The sequence below is a fragment of the Nomascus leucogenys genome, chromosome 2 (assembly GCF_006542625.1).
Source record: "Nomascus leucogenys isolate Asia chromosome 2, Asia_NLE_v1, whole genome shotgun sequence".
NCBI lineage: Eukaryota > Metazoa > Chordata > Mammalia > Primates > Hylobatidae > Nomascus > Nomascus leucogenys.
Window position 1 is genome coordinate 54286935 of NC_044382.1, and position 19897 is coordinate 54306831.

Below are 19897 nucleotides of genomic sequence, written 5' to 3' on the forward strand. Positions count from 1 at the left end.
TTACAGTTCTGGTGGTCAGAAGTCAGGAATGAGTCTTACAGGGCTGAAAATAAAAGTGTTGACAGGACTAGTTCCTTCTGGAAGCTCCAAGGGAGACTCCATCGCTTGCTTCTTCCAGCATCCAGTGGCTGCTGACATTTTTTGGCTTGTGGCTGCACTGCTCTAATCTCTGCTTCTGCCACCACATGGCCTTCTCCTCTTCTACCATCAAATCTTCCTCTGCCTCCCTCTCATAAGGGATCCTGTGATTACATTTAGGATCTACCCTGATAATCTGGGATAACCTCTCCATCTCAAGAACCTTAAGTTAATCATATCTTTAATGTTCTCTTCTGCCAATAGAGTAACATCACAGGTTTCCTAGATTAGGGCCTGGACATCTTTGGGGGCCATTATTCATTCTACCTTATAAGACAAGGAGGGAAAGAGATCACAGATATTGCCTGGGATTCTGGTTTGCAACTTGGATGGATGGTGCTGAGATGGAGTTGGGGGTCACAAGATGAACTCAGTTTTGATTCTGCTAAGTTTGAGGTGCCTCTGAGGCACCTAAGAACAGTGGTCTATCAGGCAACTTGGAAATAGAGATCTGGAGTCCAGAAGAAGGGGCTAGAGATATAACTTTGAGAGTCACCATAGTAGAGTATAAGTAATGCTGTGGCATGGATGAGATTGCCCAGGGAAAGAATACAAAACAAGAGAGAGAAGGGCCCATGACAAAGCCCTGAAGGACACTTACAAAGGAGGAGATTGATGAAGTCACGACAATTTTCAAAGAGGATCCAGAAAGGCAGGAGGAAAACCAGAAATGTTCTGGCTCAGAAGTCAAGGAGGAGGTGATTTCAAGGAGAAGGAAGTAGCAATCCTGTCCAAAATGCCTGAAGGCTCAAGCTGACGATTGAACATGTCCATAAAATTTATTGTATGAACTTCAATGACAGAATGATGGGAGCAGAAGCCAGGTTAGGTTGGAGCAGGTTAAGAGGTCAATGGAGAGGAAGAAAACGGAGCAAGTACAGAACACTCTTCTATATTCATATAAATTATTTTCTCTTTACATATTATACATTTGCACTTATCTTTCAGATCACACTTCAACCATTCTTCGCCAGAGCTTTTCCTGATCACTTGACCCTCACTTTTATAAGTTCTTATAGCCCTATTTCTTTCTGCTATGTAGCTGTGATCAAAGACAACAGAAACATATTTATTTGTGTGATCATTTTATTTATGACATTCTCTCTCACTGTCTTTGTTCCTTGAAAGTGGGGTCTGGGTCAATTTTTGCTCAATATTGTATTCTCAGGACATAGCCCAAAGCTGGCACATAATAGGCACATGATTGACTTTATTAGATGAATGCATGATCAAATGAATGCTGTAGCTCTAAGTAGGGGAGGTGGAAGCATTTTTAATTTCTAGAAAGAAGCTTACTGTAATTAAAAGACTTTGAACTCAGATGCCCAGAGTTTTGAATTTGGAACCTTCTGTTTTCCAGTTATGTGACTTTGGCAAAATCAGATTAGCTGACCTTGGAGGCTTGGTTTTCACTGCTATAGAGTGAGATAATTACTTTTTTATAGATGATACTGTCTATCTGACTGAGTCTGATACATTTTCTTCCTACAGCAATTCTATCTTGTCAAGAGCTGACAATCAGACATACAAAACAAGTGATACGTATGAATTTTGCAAAAGTATTAGTTTGGGAAAACAGAAACCAAAACAAATTGAGAGAGAAGTGGGGGAACTAGGAGGCAGGGAGAGAGACATAGATATAGAAAGACAGGGAGAGAAGGGAGAAGAGCATGTACTGGCTGCTTCATAAATCCCATCCCTTGTTTGTGTTGGGTTTAATTTTGTCCTTAGCATGTTGTGGTTGGGCTGTTGTAGCTGCATGAGGAATGACTTCCTAATTAGAGAAGATGTCTTGGTGGAAGCTTGTACCTGCTGATGTAGATGAGGGCTCAACATGTCTGAGCAGAGAGGTGAGGCTACGAGGGCCTAGTTCTCCTGCATGGGGGCCTCACATTCCCCTTTCCTGATGCCTTTCCAGCTGGGCACCTGGCAAAGGAAACCCAAGCATTTTCCCTTCTGTGCGCACACCTCTGAGATCACACGTGAAGATGGGCTGCCTGCTGGAAATCTGGAGTAATTCCAGTTTATTAATTTGGGCCCATGTAATTACACAGTCATATTAATTAGCATTTCTGCTTGTGTACCTTCCTTTTTCATGTTAGAGCTGAGACTCTGAGTAATTATTTATATGATTTTTCAATTTGTTTTGGTTTCTGTTTTCCCAAAGTGATACTTTTGCAAAATTCATATGTAGCACTTGTTTTGCATGTCTGATCGTCAGCTCTTGACAAGGCAGAACTGCTGTGTGAACAAAATGAATCAAATGGTTTCTGTGTTCTGGGTAGTAGTAATTCAGAGAATCCATTCCTTCTGAAGAATTTGCAAGGAACTTTGCAATATCCATGTGAAGAACACTTAGTAATTCTTGATTGTTTCATTGTGTGTATGTTTGTATGTGTATTTTGTTGTACACGTGGGAGCATTAAATTTTTTTCTCTCTAACTTTTAGGTTCAAGGGGTACACGTGCAGTTTTGTTACATGGATAAATTGCATGGGGGTTTGGTGTACAGATTATTTCATCATCTAGGTAATTAGCATAATACTCAATAGGTAGTTATCCAATCCTTACCCTCCTCCCACCCTCCACTCTCGAATAGACCCTAGTGTCTATTGTTTCCTTCTTTGTGTCCATGTGTACATAATGTTTAGCTCCCACTTATAAGTGAGAACATGTGGGATTTGGTTTTCAGTTCCTGCATTAATTCACTTAGAATTATAGCCTCTCATTCCATCCGTGTTGCTACAAAGGCCATGATCTCATTTTAAAAAATAGCTGTGGCTGGGCACAGTGGCTCACAGTGGCCACTTTGAGTGGCCAAGGTGGGTGGATCACCTGAGGTCAGGAGTTCGAAACCAGCCTGACCAATATTGTGAAACCCCCTCTCTACTAAAAATACAAAAAATTAGCCAGGCATGGTGGCGTATGCCTGTAATCCCAGCTACTTGGGAGGCTGAGGCAGGAGAATCGCTTGAACCCAGGAGGTGGAGGTTGCAGTGAGCTGAGATCGCACCATTACACTCCAGCCTGGGCAACAGAGCGAAACTCCATCTCAAAACAAAAAAAAAAAAAACAAAACAAAAACTATGTAGTATTCCACAGTGCATATGCGCCATGTGCCGCATTTTCATTATCCAGTCCACTGTTGCTGGGCATCTAGATTGATTCCATGTCTTTGCTATTGTGAATAGTACAGCTTGGTTTGGGCACCATAACAATGAGCCACCATTTTGTCTTCTCAGTATTGTGTTAGAATAACGGGTCCTGCTGTGATATAACCTATAGCATGGAGAAAGATGGAGAGTTTTAGGGATTGGTTTGAGGGCCTTTCTTTTTGCCAGCAGTTCCCTTTCATTGTTGATGGGAATGATTCCTTCCATGGGCATTTGTGGAACATGTCTAAGCAGCTACTGTCACTCAAGATGAGGAAGGCTCTGGTCCTTGTTGCTGAAGAATTTATTATATCCCTCCAGAGAGATGAAGTCAAACTAATGAATGGATCCACACCAGACCCCCACCAAAAACACAAGAACAGGCAGGAGATGGAGCACAGTCCTGGTGGTGACATTCATAAGATGCAGAGGCAGGAAACTGGGAGGTAGAGAGTTGGGAGAGGAAAGAGGAAAAATGAAAGGAAAAGGTGGAAGGGAGGAAGGAAATGAGCATTTATGGTATTCCTGATGACAGTTTCTTTTTTCACCTATAGTGACCTAGCAGCTTTGGTGTCTAGACTGTCCCCCACCCCCTATTTTACAGACATGAAAGCACAGGCTCCAGAAGGATTGAGTGACTTCACCCGGGACCACCCACTAGAAGGTATCATAGCCAGGACTTAAACTCTAGCCTGTCTGATTCTGTAGCCTGTATACCCTCTGTTGTCCTATGTAGCTGCTCTCGACACTAATTAGCATGTTCTTTGGAAAACATTAGAGAATTCGCCAGCAATTCATGACTTGCTGACCATTATAAGCCAAGCTTTTTGCTCTGGGCATGAAAAATTATCAGTGCAATACCAGGGAGAGCATGGATTTGGAGTCAGAATGACTTAGCCAGAAACCTTTAAGATACCAACAAATAGTAGTTAACATTTATTGAGCACCGACTGTGGTAGGCTTGTGCAAAACATTCTGTATTCATATTCATGATCTCATCTGATCTTCATAGCTATTGCCTGAGACAGGTACCATTCTGATCCCATTTTATAGATGAAGAAATTGAGGAACAGAATGGTTACTGGAGAAATGGGAGAAATGGATGTAAGTCAGTGCTGTTATTCTAGGTCTGGCTGAGGAAGTCTTGCAGGGATTGGAGGTATCATGAATAAATGGATGCTATTCCAGCTGGAAGCCAGGCAGATGGAGCTGTAGCATCCATAACAAACTCTGAGACCTATTCTCAGCAGAACCGAGGCATGCTCAACAAGGTAAGTGAAGCCCAATTAGAAAGCATTGAGCTGTGGGTCCAGCAACAGCAGGGTGGCCAGTGGAACCAAAAGGAAAGAGCATAGGCTTTGGAATCAAGTCAAACCTGGTTCAGATCTTGGTCCCATCTCTTACTCAATGTGTGATGTTGAGCAAGATAATTTCCCTGGGCCTGATTCCCTCTTCTATCAAATAGAGGCAAAAAGACTTGTCTTGCAGGATTGTAACGAAGATTACACAAGCTACCATCTGTAAAGAGCCCAGAGCGATGCTTGACACATGGGGGGCACTCTATGAATATTTGGGAAAGGATGAAAAGGAAAGATAGAATTTAAGTGAGGGAATCGTGAGATACTTCAAGGAGGAGATAGCATTTGAATTGGGCCCTCAAAGTCGGGTAGGGTTTCTGTGAACGAAGGTCAGAGATGAGTCCAGGATGGGCTGTCTCTTGGAACCTTCTGAGGCAGGCACAGCTGCGCAGGATACTCCACGACTTCTGAGATGCCTTGAGGAGACAAGAGGAAGCCTGCCCCAAGGGGTCTATACCATGGTTGGTGATCCAGTGAAAAGTATTTACTGAGAACCTACTATTAGCCAGACTCTGTGCCTGGTGGGTGCACATATTATTTCCTACCTACCTGTAAGAGAAACTCAGTTCTAGAAAGGTTAAGTGATTTGCCCAGGGCATGCTGCATTGTGCTGAGTCACGCAGGGTAATGCTGAGTCATGCAGGGTCATACTGAGACTGAGCGGCAAGGCAGATATGCAGCCCAAGCCCTTTCATTCTGTTACACCCTGCATCTCCCAGATGAGCATTGTAAAGATGAGCCCTTAGAGCTTGTCTGCACTGCTAGACCCATTGCCCTGCTCTAACAAATAGGGGCTTGGGGCTTGACTGTCAAGTGAAGCTGAGCTTGCCAATGAAGATGCGTGCGTGGTTTACAGAGGCCATACATTTTGACATGACACCTCCAGCAAGAACATTTCGAATTCTAATCGTGGAAGTGATTTGGAAGAAGGAGATGAAGGTTATCATTTATTTAGGGGGCTTCATCAACAGAGGGCCTCTCTGGCTTTAATAAATTAGATGTGTTGAATACAGCGGGATCACTGAGGCATGAGATACTGTGTCTGCCCACGAAGGGCTTTGAATAATTTACATCCTGAAAGGATATTTTATGACAGTGCTTATAATCTTCTTATTGGTTCAAAATCAACATTTACAGCACATGTCTTTGAACTGATGCGGCTGATAAGCTTATCTCTTTATTACGTGGCACGAATCAAGCCCTCTCAGGAAAGGGAGGTTTCATAGAAATTGATTCCTCTTTGGGTCTCAGTATTTTATTCTCCAAAAACAGCCAATAAATAATAGAGGACAGCCATTAATATTTCATTTTAGTTAATATATTAGTAGAGGGAACTCTTTTAATTTGAAGGGGCATGGAAAGGAGGCTTTGGAGTTTTGCAAGGATGCTTTATCTGGTGGCTCCATCTCCCATTAAACATGTCTTGGGCTTTTCTTCGATGGGAGACATTTTTTATTGATTCAGTCTCCTTACTCATTGGTCTGTTTAGATTTTCTATTTCTTCCTGATTCCGCCTTGGTAGGTTGCATGTTTCTACTCATTTCTTCTAGGTTATCCAATGTGTGTGGCAGCATTTTTTTTTTTTTTTTTTTTTTTGAGACAGGGTCTCACTGTGTCACCCAGACTGGAGTGCAGTGGCATGATCATGGCTCACTGCAGACTTGACCTCCCGGGCTCAAGTGATCCTCCCATCTCAACTTCTGGAGTAGTTGGGACTACGAATGTGTACTATCACACCTTGCTAATTTTTTGTGTTTTTAATAGAGATGGGGTCTCATTCTGTTGCTCAGGCTGGTCTTGAACTTCTGGGCTCAAGCAATCCTCCTGCCTTGGCTTCCAGAGTGCTGGGATGTGTTGGTGTATAGTTGTGCGTTGTAGTCTCTTATGAATCTTTTTCTGTGGTATCAGTTGTAATGTCTTCTCTTTCTAATTTTGTTTACTTGAGTCTTCTTTTTTCTTTGTTAGTTTAGCTAAAGGTTTGTTGATTTTATCTTTTCAAAAAGCCAACTTTTAGTTTAGCTGATTTTTTGTTTTTCTAGTTTCTATTTTGTTTATTTCTGCTCTGATCTTTTTTATTTCCTTCCCTCTGCTAAGTTTGGCCTTTTTTGCTCTTTTTCTCTTTCCTTGAGTTGTAACATTAGGTTGCTGGTTTGAGATCTTTCTTTTTTTTTTTGATGTGGGCATTTATTGCTATAAGCTTCCCTCTCAGGACTGCTTTTGTTGCATCTCACAAGTTCTAGTATGTTATGTTTCCATTTTTAAGATATTTTTAAATTTCCCTTTTAATTTCTTCTGATGATTTCACTGCTGAATTCTATCAAATATTTGAAGAAAAAACTAATAGCAATCCTTCTCAAACTCTTGCAAAACCCAGAAGAGAAGTACTTCTTAACTCATTTTACGAGGCCAGCATTACCCTGATACTAAAGCCAGACAAGAACCCTCTAAGAAAAGAAAAGAAAATGACAGGGCAATATCCCTGATGAACATAGATATAAAAATCCCCAACAAAATACTTATAAACTGAATTCAACAGCACATTAAAAAAATAATTTTCCACGATCAAGTGGAATTTATCCCAAGGATGCAAGGATGGTTTGGCATACATAAATCAATAGATGTGATACACCATATTAACAAAATAAAGGAAAAAACCACGTGGTCATCTCAATAGATGGAGAAAAAGCACCTGAAAAAATTCAACATCTATTTAAGATAAACACTCCCAGCAAAATAGATATAGAAAGAATGTACCTCAACACAATAAAGGCCATATGTCACAAACCCATAACTAACATTCCAAAGAGTGAAAAGTTGAAAGCCCTTCTTCTAAGATCAGAAACAAGACAAGGATGCCCACTTTGCCACTTCTTTTCAATATAGTAGTGAAAGTCCTAGTCAGGGCAATTAGGCAAGTAAAAAAGGTATACATATAGTAAAGGAAGAAGTGAAATTGTATATGTTTGCTGATTATATGACCTTATGTATAGAAAACCATAAATAGTCCATCAAAAAACTGTTAGAGCTGACAAACTTACTAAAGTTGCAGGTTACAAAATCAACATGCAAAAATCAGTAGTGCTTCTATACATTAACAACAAACTTTCCTTGGGAGGCTGAGGCAGGAGAATCGCTTGAACCGGGAGGTGGAGGTTGCAGTGAGCTGAGATCATGCCACTGTATTCCAGCCTGGCCAACAGAGTGAAACTCCATCTCAGAAACAAACAACCAAACAAACAAAAAACAAACTCTCTGAATAAGAAATTAAGAATACAATTCAATTTACCATAGCATTCAAAAGAAATAAAATAACTGAAGAGGTAAAACATCTGTACACTGAGAACTATAAAACATTGATGAAAGAAATTGAAGAAGAAAAACAAATGGAAAGGTATCTCATGTTCATGGATTGGAAGAATTAATATTGTTGAAATTTCCAAACTACCTGAAGAGATTTACAGATTCAATGCAATCTCTATCAAAATTCCAATGCCATTTTTCACAGAAATAGAAAAAACAATTTAAGAATTTGCATGAAACAGAAAAGACCCCAAATAGTCAAAGGAATCTTTTGAGGAAAAAGAACAAAGCTGGAGGTATCACACACACTGATTTCAAAATATATCATAAAGCTATTGTAATCAAAAGAGCATGGTACTGGCATAAAAACAGACACACTGACCAATGGCACAGGATAGAAAGCCCAGAAATAAACCCAAGTATTTACTATTGATAATTTAAAATTTTTTATTTCCATAGGTTTTTGGGGGAACAGGTGGTATTTGGTTACATGAGTAAGTTCTTTAGTGGTGATTTCTGAGATTTTGGTGCACCTGTTACTTGAGCAGTATACAGGGAACCCAGTTTGTAGTCTTTTATCCCTCACACTCCTCCCACCCTTTCCCCTGAGTCCCCAAAATCCATTGTATCATTCTTATGCCTTTGCATCCTCATAGCTTAGCTCCCACTTATGAATGAGAACATATGATGTTTGGTTTTCCATTCCTGAGTTAGTCACTTAGAATAATAGTCCCCAGTTCCACCCAGATTGCTGCTAATTCCATTAATTCATTCCTTTTTTGTGGCCAAGTTGTATTCCTTCATATATATATATATATATATATGAATATATATATTTTTCATATATATTCATATATATGAAGTCCTATATGTTCATATATATGAAATATATATTTTTCATATATATTTCATATATATGACATATACATCATATATATGACATATATGACATATATATGTTTCATATATATATGTTTCATATATATGTCATATATGAAATGAAAAAATATATATTTTCATATATATAATTTCTTTATGGTATATATATATATATATATATATATACACATACACTAACACACACACACACACCACAATTTCTTTATCCACTTTTTGATTTGGGGACATTTGGGCTGACTTTTGACAAAGGTGCTAAGAACACACTATGGAGAAAGGACAATTTTTTAAATAAATGGTCTTGGGAAAACTGGATATCCACATGCACAAAATGAAATTGGATACTTATACCATATACAAAAATCAACTCAAAATAGATAAAAGACTTCACTATAAGACCCGAAACTGTAAGGCTACTAGAAGTAGAAGGAGAAAAGATCCATGACATTGGCCTGGGCAATGATTTCATGGATAGGACTCCAAAAGCATGGGAACAAAAACAAAAATAGACAAGGAGATTGCATCAAATGAAAAAGCATCTGCATTGCCATAGAAAAAATCCATAGAGTGATGGGTTATGCTATGTATTGGGAGAAAATATTAGCAAGCTACACATCTGATAAGTGGCTAATATCCAGAATATATAAGGAGCTCAAACAAATCAGCAGTGAGAAAACAAATAACCCAATTCAAAATAGGCAAGGGATCTAAGAGCAGGAACAAGACATTTCTCAAAAGAAGAAATATAAATGGTCAACAAATTTATGAAAAAAATTCTCAACATCTCTAATCATCATGGGAATGCAAATTGAAGCCACAGTGAGATATCATCTCATACCCGTTAGAACGGCTGTTATCAAAAATACAAGTGATAACAAGTGTTGGTGTGGATGTGAAGAAAAGGGAACTCTTGTACCCTGCTAGAAGGAATGTAAATTGGTACAGCCATTTCGGAAAATAGTATGGAGGTTCTTCAAAAAACTAAAGACGGAACTCTCGTATGATCCAGCAATCCCACTACTGGGTAGACATCCAAAGGAATTGAAATCGGTATGCCAAAAAGATATCTGTACTCCCATGCTCATTTTAGCTTTATTCACAATAGCCAAGATGTGGAAACAACCTAAGTGTCCATCAAGGGATGAATGGATAAAGAAAATGTGGTATATATACACAATGGAATACTATACAGCCTTAACAAAGAAACAAATGCTGTCATTTGTGACAACTTGGATGGAACTGGGGGATGTTATGTTAAGTGAATAAGCCTGGCACAGAAAGACAAATACTCTATGATCTCACTTATTTGTAGAATCTAAAATTCAATCTCATAGAAATAGTAGATAGGTGGATACCAGAAATGGGGCAGGGGTGGGTGTAGGGGGAGGGATGGGCAAAGAGGAGATGTTCATCAAAGAGTACAAAGTTTCAGTTAGACTGGAGGAAGAAGTTTTGCTGCTCTGTTGCACTGCGTGGTGACTGCAGTGAATAATAATGCATATTTCAAAACTGCTAAAAGGCTAGATTTTTAATATCCTTGCCACAAAAAAATGTTAAGTGGGCAACGTCATAGATTCATTAATTACCTTGATTGCATCTTTCTACAGCATATACATAGGTCAAAACAGCACATTGTACCACACAAATGTACATAATTATTATTAGTCAATTAAAGATAAATAACCTCAAAAATCCAGCCTCCAGAGTTGGATCTGCTGTTATCAGTCTCTACCCCTCAAGGAAAGGCATAGAAATCAGTTGTCAGGGGCTGCAGCGGTTGTAAGAGGGGAGTTTCCTAGGTGACTTTTTTTTTTTTTTTGTCTTGGGCCTGGACAGTCAAGACACGAAAACCGCATCAGGTCCTCTGCAAAATATGAAAAGAGCATTTTGCCCCCACAAGCTCTGTGATGTTTGGGGCTTGCAGAAGAAAGGGGCATGGAGGGAAATAAATGATATTTTCTAAAAGCCCAAAGGGCTGTCTGTCTGGACATACATATCTAACACCCCTGGGACAATCTCGGCCCATGCACTCCTGCAGGCAGCAGCCTGGGGCAAGGGCAGGGGCCCAGACTTTAGCACTCAGTACCAGTATTCAGACACTAGCTCTGTGTAATACTGGGAAAATTAGTCTACTTTTCTGAGCCTCCCTTTTCTCATCTATAGACTGGGATAATGAATGTTAATCTCACAAGTTTGTACTGAGAGTTAGATGTGATGATTTATGTAAACGGCATTGCACCATTCCAAACAGAGGTTACTCCTAATATTTTACAGTGAGAAACGCTGCTGCAATTGAAAGCCAAAACATCTTCTGGATAATTGGGGTTCCTCATGTCACTCAACCAACAAGCAAAGAAGAGTGCCACTGAATTGGCCCCAGGAAGGGGTCCCAATTACCAAGGCGAATTGGGGGAGTGGGCAAAGACGATTATATTTGTAACTCCGGATATTTGCAGGGACACCTCTTACTCTTAATACTCCCTTTCCCAAAGTCCTAGTAAATCCAACTGTGGCAACCCAATAAAAACAAGGCTACCGAGGATTCACACCTCATAGAAATAAAGGCTTGGTTCTCCCCCAAGGTAAAGAATCTCCCCCAAGCAGAGGCTAAGGGGAATGTGGAATGCTCAGTGGAAGATGAAACTATGATTACAAACTAAAACCTTGTGATCAGAGGACTGGTGTGAGTACGATCAGACTGACATTCAGTGGCCGATGAGACATTATGTGTCATCTTACACTTAAGATGTGGAATTTTCACCTAGACAAGGATGGATGCCCCTGGCTTTTTGTCTTGGGATGCTGATCTTTCTGGCATCCCATCTGGCCCCGTTGCCCTCTGGCTTACTATTGGTTTTGGTCAATGGCGAGTACAGGAGTTCAAAGGTTAAAGTGGGGCCTGGGGAAGAGGGTGCTGGGGTGTTTATACCCTATAATCCTTGCTTGGGGGTGCCCACGAGCTGGCTGCACCTATTGGCACAAAGCCACAGACCCCTCACCACACAGCCCTCTTAGTTCTGGTTCTGGCCATTATCTCCCCTTCCCTTTTCTGGGCTGCAGTGGTGATGGCTTCCTCCTGTCCTAAGCCTTGGGATCTCACCCTGAACAGTCCCAGTGGCTTTTCCTACCCACACATAGGTGAATAGGGGCTTTATCGAACTCTCCTCAAATATCCTTTGGAGTGAGCCATCACCTTTTCCCACCAGGCCCTGACTAATGCAGCTGGCAGCCTCACAGACATAGGGTGGGATCTAGATGGGCAGAACCTGGGCAGGTGGGCAGATGACTGGATGAGAGTCAAGACGCTAAGATGTGAGTGCTGAGCACCACTTATCTGTGGGTCCTTGGGCAAGAGGTTGAGTCTGTCTCCATCTCTGTAACTTCAACTGAAAATAGGAACAATAATAATATCTGGCCCCCAAAATGGAATGAAATTCAAGATAAAGTCCTCTCCTGTGGTAGGTTCTCAATGAAGCATTAGTTCTCTCCCCTGGCACATGCTATGCATTCAACTGATGTTACATAAATACACACATATGTACATGTGTGTGTATGTATGTGTGTGTGTGTGTGTATATATATATATATATATATATATATATATATATGACACACAGAGAATACCCAGGGGTTGGAGGAGGGTTTTCCTAGAAAAGACGTCTGTGGTCTGCCCACAAATGTCCCTGAATCTATGCAGAGATTTAAATTTGGAGAACATTCTGAAACACAGCTGGTTTGGGAGTGAGGGAATGAGGTTAGGGAAGGCCTCAAATACCAAGGTCAGCCTACAAGTCAAGGTCAGGGCATGGAGTGCTACAGCAGAGGGAAGGAGTGCTTTGCAAAGGCATAATTGTCTGCTTGGAGGCTGGGAGGTCAGAGAAGCAGCCAGGGAGGAGGCCAGGAAGGAGCAAGGTTGAGCCAGTGGAGGAAAAGGAGTGGACACTGCTGCCCTGTGTTTGCGTGTGAAAATCTGGGGTTCTGGTCCTCCACCCCCTGGGGCCTCCCTTGTAAGATCAGTGGCTGTTCAGACTTGACTCATCCCTCTTAAGCTAGCTGGGGGCTTGTTGGAATGGCCTGACCCCTTCTGAGTTGATCCATGACTCATTACAAGGTTTAGGGTTTTAGAAGCACATTGAAATTTTGAGGTGAACTCAGTCTACAGATTTACATAAGGAATCTGGGAACAAGAGCCGAAATCTGGATGTGATGATACAGACTCACACGTGAACCCACTGCCCCAAGCAGATGGACTGGTGCTTCCTTTTCCCAATTCATTCAGCAGCTATTGGCTTTTCACCTCCTCTATGCTGGTCAGTGGGCAGGATGGGAGGGCTGGGGGGAAATGATTCAAACAGGCTTCTGTGGCTGTACTTGAGGAGGTGTTTGCTTCATGTAATTTAGGGAAAGTGGGTCGTTGAGAGCTCTTTGCCCACTTTCCAATCAAAAGCATTGCATTAGGCATGCTGTCTTTGAGACCCTTCAACTGCCTGCTGGACCGTTGGCTCAAGATGTGCAATGATTGGAGCTACGGGGAAAATTCCTGCCCCAGCCAGTTGATGCTGACTCCCTTAGATGGAAAAGCAGCTCTGCTTCTTATAGACGTCCCCTGTGGGAATTTGGGTGATGATAGAAATGGCCAGAGGGCAGAGCTCACGGGCATGATGATCAGACAAGCTGCAACACCAATGCAAGATCAACACAAATTTGGGTCTCTCACTCACTCACGTTTATATCGAGCATCTATTCTGGGCTAAGTCCAGCTATGCCGTGAGGATTTATAGATAAATAGTACATGGTTTTGAGGTGCTCCAGTCAAGCTGGGAAGAACAAGAGGGAAGCAGGCCAGTGGAGTTCAGTTTGAGCCCACCCCACCGCAAGAGAGAGAGGGAGATACTGGATCCATGAGAACAATACCATGAGCTCCATGAGAGCACAGACAAGGTCTCTTTATTCTCCACTGTGTCCTCAGATCCTTGTACTGTGCTGAGCTAAAGAAATTCCTGAGATATTTATGAATTGGATGAATGAATGAATGAATGCAAAAGAGGCAGCACAAATGCCAAAGAGGTGTCAAGGAAGGCTTATGCAAAGGGTGGGTGACATTGAGTCTTGAAATTCATGTGAAGTTGGCCTGGACTGGAGAGAAGGAGGATGTCAGTCCAGAGAGAGAAGCCATCAGGGGAAGAATGGAGGGTGATGAATTTGGCACAGGTGGCACCAAGGTCCCCTGATACAGCTCCAGCTTTCATTTCTAGGCCACCTTTAGGACATAGTTGGATCAGATTTGGAACTTATGTGGAGCTTCCAAAATGCTGATAGTCCCTATAACTGTGACAGTATTTGATATCTACCAATCCCCTGGATTTTTTGTTTGTTTGTTTTTTATTTTTTGAGATGGAATTTCACTCTGTTGCCCAGGCTGGAGTGCAATGGTGCAATCTCAGCTCACTGCAACCTCCGCCTCCCAGGATCAAGTGATTCTCCTGCCTCAACCTCCCAGGTAGCTGGGATTATAGGCATGTGCCACCATGCCCTGCTAATTTTTTTTGTATTTAGTAGAGGCGGGGTTTCACCATGTTGGTCAGGCTGGTCTCGAACTCCTGACCTCAGGTGATCCACCCACTTCGGCCTCCCAAAGTGCTGGGATTAGGGGTGTGAACCACCACACCTGGCCAATTTTTTTTTTTTTTTTTAAACCAAAGTAACAATTATGTCACCTAACCTGTTCTTCCAGAAGGTTGGTGCGCTTGGTCTGGGGAGAAGAGGGCTGACAAGTTCGATGAGGCATATTCAGGTCACTCCCTTGTCTGTTTTTATTAACATGAAGAAAGGGATTCAGACGCAAGTGTGTCTTTACTCAGCCAGCCAGCCAACAGTTTACCTGGGTTCTCATCATTCATTAACTTGGTGACATGTGACGATTCACCCAACAGCTCTCAGGTTCAGCTTCCTTGTCTCAAAAGTGGAAAAGAATGGTTCACCTAATTTATCAGGATAATCCTGTCCAATTCTGTTGCTGTGAAACACCCCTAAATGAGGAGAGGGTGAACGCAGAGCTCCAGGAGTTTCACAATATCGCCCAAAGCACAAGTCTGTTGTTTTATCTTAAAAACTCACAGTTTTTGCATTCTACTTGTCGGTATAACTTGGTTTGCTTTATTTGTGCATATTTTAAATAACTTACTAGTGAGCCAGCCAGGAAAAAGGTGAGGATAGTGAGGCCCTCACCTTGAGGAACCAAAAAAAAAACAACAACAATAAAAAAAAACCTCAGTGATCAAGATAAATAACATTTGGATGCAATATTTTAAAGACTCAAATTGGCAAACTGGCCACTCCTGTTTGTAAATAAAGTTTTATTGGAACCCTCAATGGGATTAGGGGGAAGCAAGTGAGGCAGCGTTGTGCAAATACAGGATGGAACGCCATTTTTACTTACAGTTTTGATGTTTTGTTCGTAATGAATTTCGGGGCATTAATTTGGATTTTAAAAAAGTACTGCATTTAAATATAATTTATGTTGATTACTGAGTTTTTGGGCATCTTTTAAATTTTGCTCTGAGGCAGGGGCCTCCCTTGCCTCACCCTAGTGTACTTAACCCTTCTTCACCTTTCTCCCCCCAAACTTGGAAGACAATAGACCCTCAGGAAGATACCGCGTGTCATTCCTGTGGCCGCCATGTGGTCACACCTGGCCGGGCACTTGCGTTGAAGAGGCACCTAGATGCATGAGGCATCTGACACAAGGCCAGGTGTCCTCGGGCTCTCTGTAAATGCTGCACCCTGAAGGCAGTGGGTTAGACTGGTCTCCCTCCTCACAAACTCATCTTGCAGATTTTGGGAAGTCCGTTACACAATCTGGTTCTCCACTTCCCCATCAGCAGAATGAAAGGATGGGAACAGGTCTTTAGGGGCTCTTCAGGCTCAATGTTTTGGGGTTCCAGGAAGGCGTCCCCCTGCAGGTAGTCCGGGGTAGAAGATAGGACAGGTGCATCCCCGTGCCAGACCTTCCTATGAGTCATGGACTGAGAAAAGGTCAGCATAAAAGATCACTGGCATTTAAAACAGAAACGCTAAAGCGATGTCGCCAGAGTGGGAGTGAGGGAGGAAATGCTTATCGGTCTCTTAAAACTCCCCAAAGCACACAGGGCTTGTGCTGGGTGCTGAGGGGGAATGAAGAGGGGCTCGAGAGAGCCTGAGTTCCTTTTGAATGGTTGCGAGGTTGTGTTCACGGACTGAGGTCTGACAGTGAGAGGAAGAGGGTGACACAGACCAAATGGTAGGTGGAAAGTCAGCACAGAGATCTACCTTATGGCTGAGCTGGGGACAATTCTTGAAAAAAGTGGGCCTTGAGAATGTGCTTCCAATAACAGAGAACATTATGAACCCAGAGAGGAGCCTGGGGTGTATATCGGGGTCCCAGAAGGAGACAGATGGTGCCCTCAAATGGGCGAATTGAGGAGAGGTCAGTAAATGGACTGTTTGTAACAGTCTGGGAAGGCAAAGGGAAAATCAGCAAGGGATGGTGAAGCACTTTTGGGGGTAGCAATGCTGGGGGGCAATGACCACCCCTAGGCCTCAACAGTAGGGTGAGGAATGGTTCCCAGAACCTGCTATGGATCTGCAGCTGGAAGGGTGAGCCTCAGAGTGAATACCTTGCTCCCTTTCCATCCTCTGATCTCTTGTCAGCGCCTCCCAGACGGACCCAAGTGACAGCTCCAGGGAAAGGAGCCTGCCAATGTCATTCACACAACCCAGCAGCCCAGGGCTCAGATCTGGAGGGGCGAATGAGGAGAGGCAGCACACTGAATAGGACAGGCACAGGAACCGAGAGAGACTGTGTCTGTGCGAACATCTGTGTGGTTAAAGAGAAGGGAAAATGAGCCTCTGGGCCAGGGGCAGTGGCTCATGCCTGTAATCCCAGCACTTTGGGAGGCTGAGGCGGACAGATCACTTGAGGTCAGGAGTTCGAGATCAATCTGGCCAACGTGGTGAGACCCTGTCTCTATTAAAAATACAAAAATTAGCTGGGTGTGGTGGCAGGCACCTGTAATCCCAGCTACTTGGGAAGCTGAGACAGGAGAATTGCTTGAATCCAGAAGGCAGAGGTTGTAGTGAACTGAGATTGTGCCACTGCACTCCAGCCTGGGACACGGAGCGAGACTCTTAACTCAAAAAAAAAAAAAAAAAAAAAAAAAAAAAAGAAAATGAACCTCTGTTTCTGGTGCTTGCAAAGCAGGAACTGATTGACTTCTCACAATACCTGGCGAGGTAGACATTGCTACTTCCATTTTGCAGGAGAGGAAATGGAGGCTAGAGAGACTGACAGCTGGACTTTCCAGTCAATCATCTTAGCTAGGTGCAGAGTCTGTGGGCATTTCCGGTGGGGAGAGGCTCCCCCAGACTCCTGCAATTTGATTCTGCCTTGTTCTGTGATTGAAAGCCTCCAGTGCAGTAAGAAGTAGCTCCTTGCTGACTCCTTAGTGGAAGAAGAACAGGGCTCCAGAAAGGGGCAGGTAGAGGGAGACGACTCCTGCACAGAGGAGATGAGAGTGTTAACTTGGGTCCTGCTAGCAGGAGGGGTTGCTAGCTGTGATCTGACACTGGCCAGGCCATGATGGAACTTGGGGCCCCTGAGTGAGGAAGGCTGGGATTGACTCAGGACTGGGCCAGCTGGGGGCCTCAGACTTAAGACTTGTGTTCCTGCATGTGTGCCTTCAACCAAGCACACTTTCTGAATGCCAGTCAGGCGCTAGGTCTGGCTGCATGTTGAGGCTTCACAGGTGAGCGGAAACATCTTGACACCTCTCCCTCGTGGTCCTCATCTGCCTTCTCATCACAACCACCATTTATTGAGCTCTTGTTAGGTTTCAGGCTTTCTGTTAAGTTCAGCAAGGCAATCAATGCATTTAATCCTTACAACACCACCACAGGGGTGGATGTCCTCACTACTGTTTTACTCATAAGGACTTGGGCCACGGAAAGGCTTGAATTTCAGTGAGAGACAGTGACAAGAGAATAGGCAGGCACAGTTGGGTGTGGGAGCAGTGCTGCCATCACGGACTGTCCCCAGATATTCCGCCAGGGAGTTGAGCCCTGCCACCTACTGCTGTGTGTCCTTGGTCAGGTTTCTTTTAGTTCTGGTGATCAACTCCTAGAAAGCCCCTCACTGGGCTGTTAGAGGAAGAACGAGATGGCCCACAGGAAGCACGTGCAGGGCACACAGAGGCCCTGGGCAGTTGTTACTCTTCTTGCTCTATCATTGTCACGCCAACTTTTTGTCTTCTTTCTTAGTTTTCTCTCCTTTCTGTCTCCTCTCTTTATTCCTTTTCCAGCCCAGGGGCTTTCATTATTGGCTTGGGGGGTCCCCTAAGCACAATGTTTTGAAAAGACTCTCCATTCACACCAGGTTTGTTAGGCGTATATCATGTTTATGTTCTTCCCAAGGTCCCACACTGGACTCAGAAGGAGGTCTCAAGAGGGTAGAGAAATGTGTCTACTTTTCAATTTATCCCAGAGTATGGCCTCCCTCTCTCCCTGCCTCTTTCCCTCCCTCCCTCTCTCCCTCGCTCCCTCCCTCCCTCTCTCCCTGCCTCCCTCTCTCCCTCCCTCCCTGCCTCCCTCTCTCTCTCCTTCCTTCCCTCTCTCCCTCCCTCCCTCTCTTCCTCCTTTCCTCCCTCCCTTCCTCTCTCCTTCTCTGCCTCTCTCCCTCCCTGCCTCCTTCCCTCCCTGTCTCCCTCCTTTCCTCCCTCCCCCTCCCTTCCTCTCTCCCTCCTTTCCCTCCCTCCCCCTCCCTTCCTCTCTCCCTCCTTTCCCTCCCTCTCTCCCTCCTTTCCCTCCCTCCCTCTCCTGCTTCCTTCCTTCCTTATGTAAGGGCCTAGGAAAGCAGCAACATAGCATCAAATATTTTCACAGATCACTGATGGTAGTTTCCTCTAGTTGTACAGATGTGCACATTACACCAAGATACAGAATGTGATTAGGTCATGCAGCTCACTGGAGGGGGGCGGGGACTGGCAGCAAGTCTGTGGTGCTGAAACCCTGACCTTGCTCCCCTCTCACACAGTTGCCCTCACAGGTCAGTAAGCTGCTGCTGTCTCCTCTTGTTGCCTTGATTTTCTGTTTGGTCTTTCTGAGGGGCCCCTCCCCTTCTCCCCTTCGTCCCTATTCCAAGTCCTTGCTGTCCCGAGGCTTCTGCCTGAGGCTGGGCAGGTAGGACATTGTCTCTTCATGGGGATTGGCCTTTGGAAAGTTCCAGATAGAGGCTGCACGGACATGAGGGTGAGGGAGCAAGACTGAGTAAAGAGAACAAGTGAAGCAGGCAGGACCCCAAGGACGAAGGAAGACCCTGGGAGAGCTAGCAGAAAATGGAGCCTTCATGGGATGTCCACTTGGTTCGGAACTTGGATGCAAGAGCTTCCACTTGGGCACCAGCCTGCCCTCGGTGAGCAAGTGCTTAGGCTGGAAAGAGAGGGCCCCAAACAATCGAGGCGCTCAACAGTGGGTAATAAAGCTCTCAACCCTGTGGCACAGAGGTTTTTATTAGCTTGTGCATGTACAGATGTAGCAATTTTTAGAACAGGAGAATAGTGACATATACCCTGAGGCTACTGCGGCTTCTGCCTTCTTCAGCAGTAGATTCTGTATCTCAGGCTCTGAGCTGAAGGGAGGCATCGCACCCCATCTTCCCATGCTGCGCCCAGAGCCACAAGAAACCAGCATCTGGCCTCCACTGCTGTCATGCACACCAGACCCATGTGGTACATGGCCAAAGCTCCCCAGTTTACTCCACTGTATCAGTCTACAAACACACCATCTCAGTGCCCCCATTCATCCAATAAGCTTCTGATTTTAATATTGATGGCAAAGTTGAGAATTACTGTCTTTGACCACAGCAGGGGGCAAAAATCCAGCAAAAGAAACCTACAAAACAGATATAGTTTTTCTAATTCTTTTGTTTGATTCAACAAGTCAGATGGTAAATATTTACTGAGCATGCATTGTGTGCCAGGAATTGGGCTCAGCACTAGAGGAAGAAAAAGGAAGCGGACCA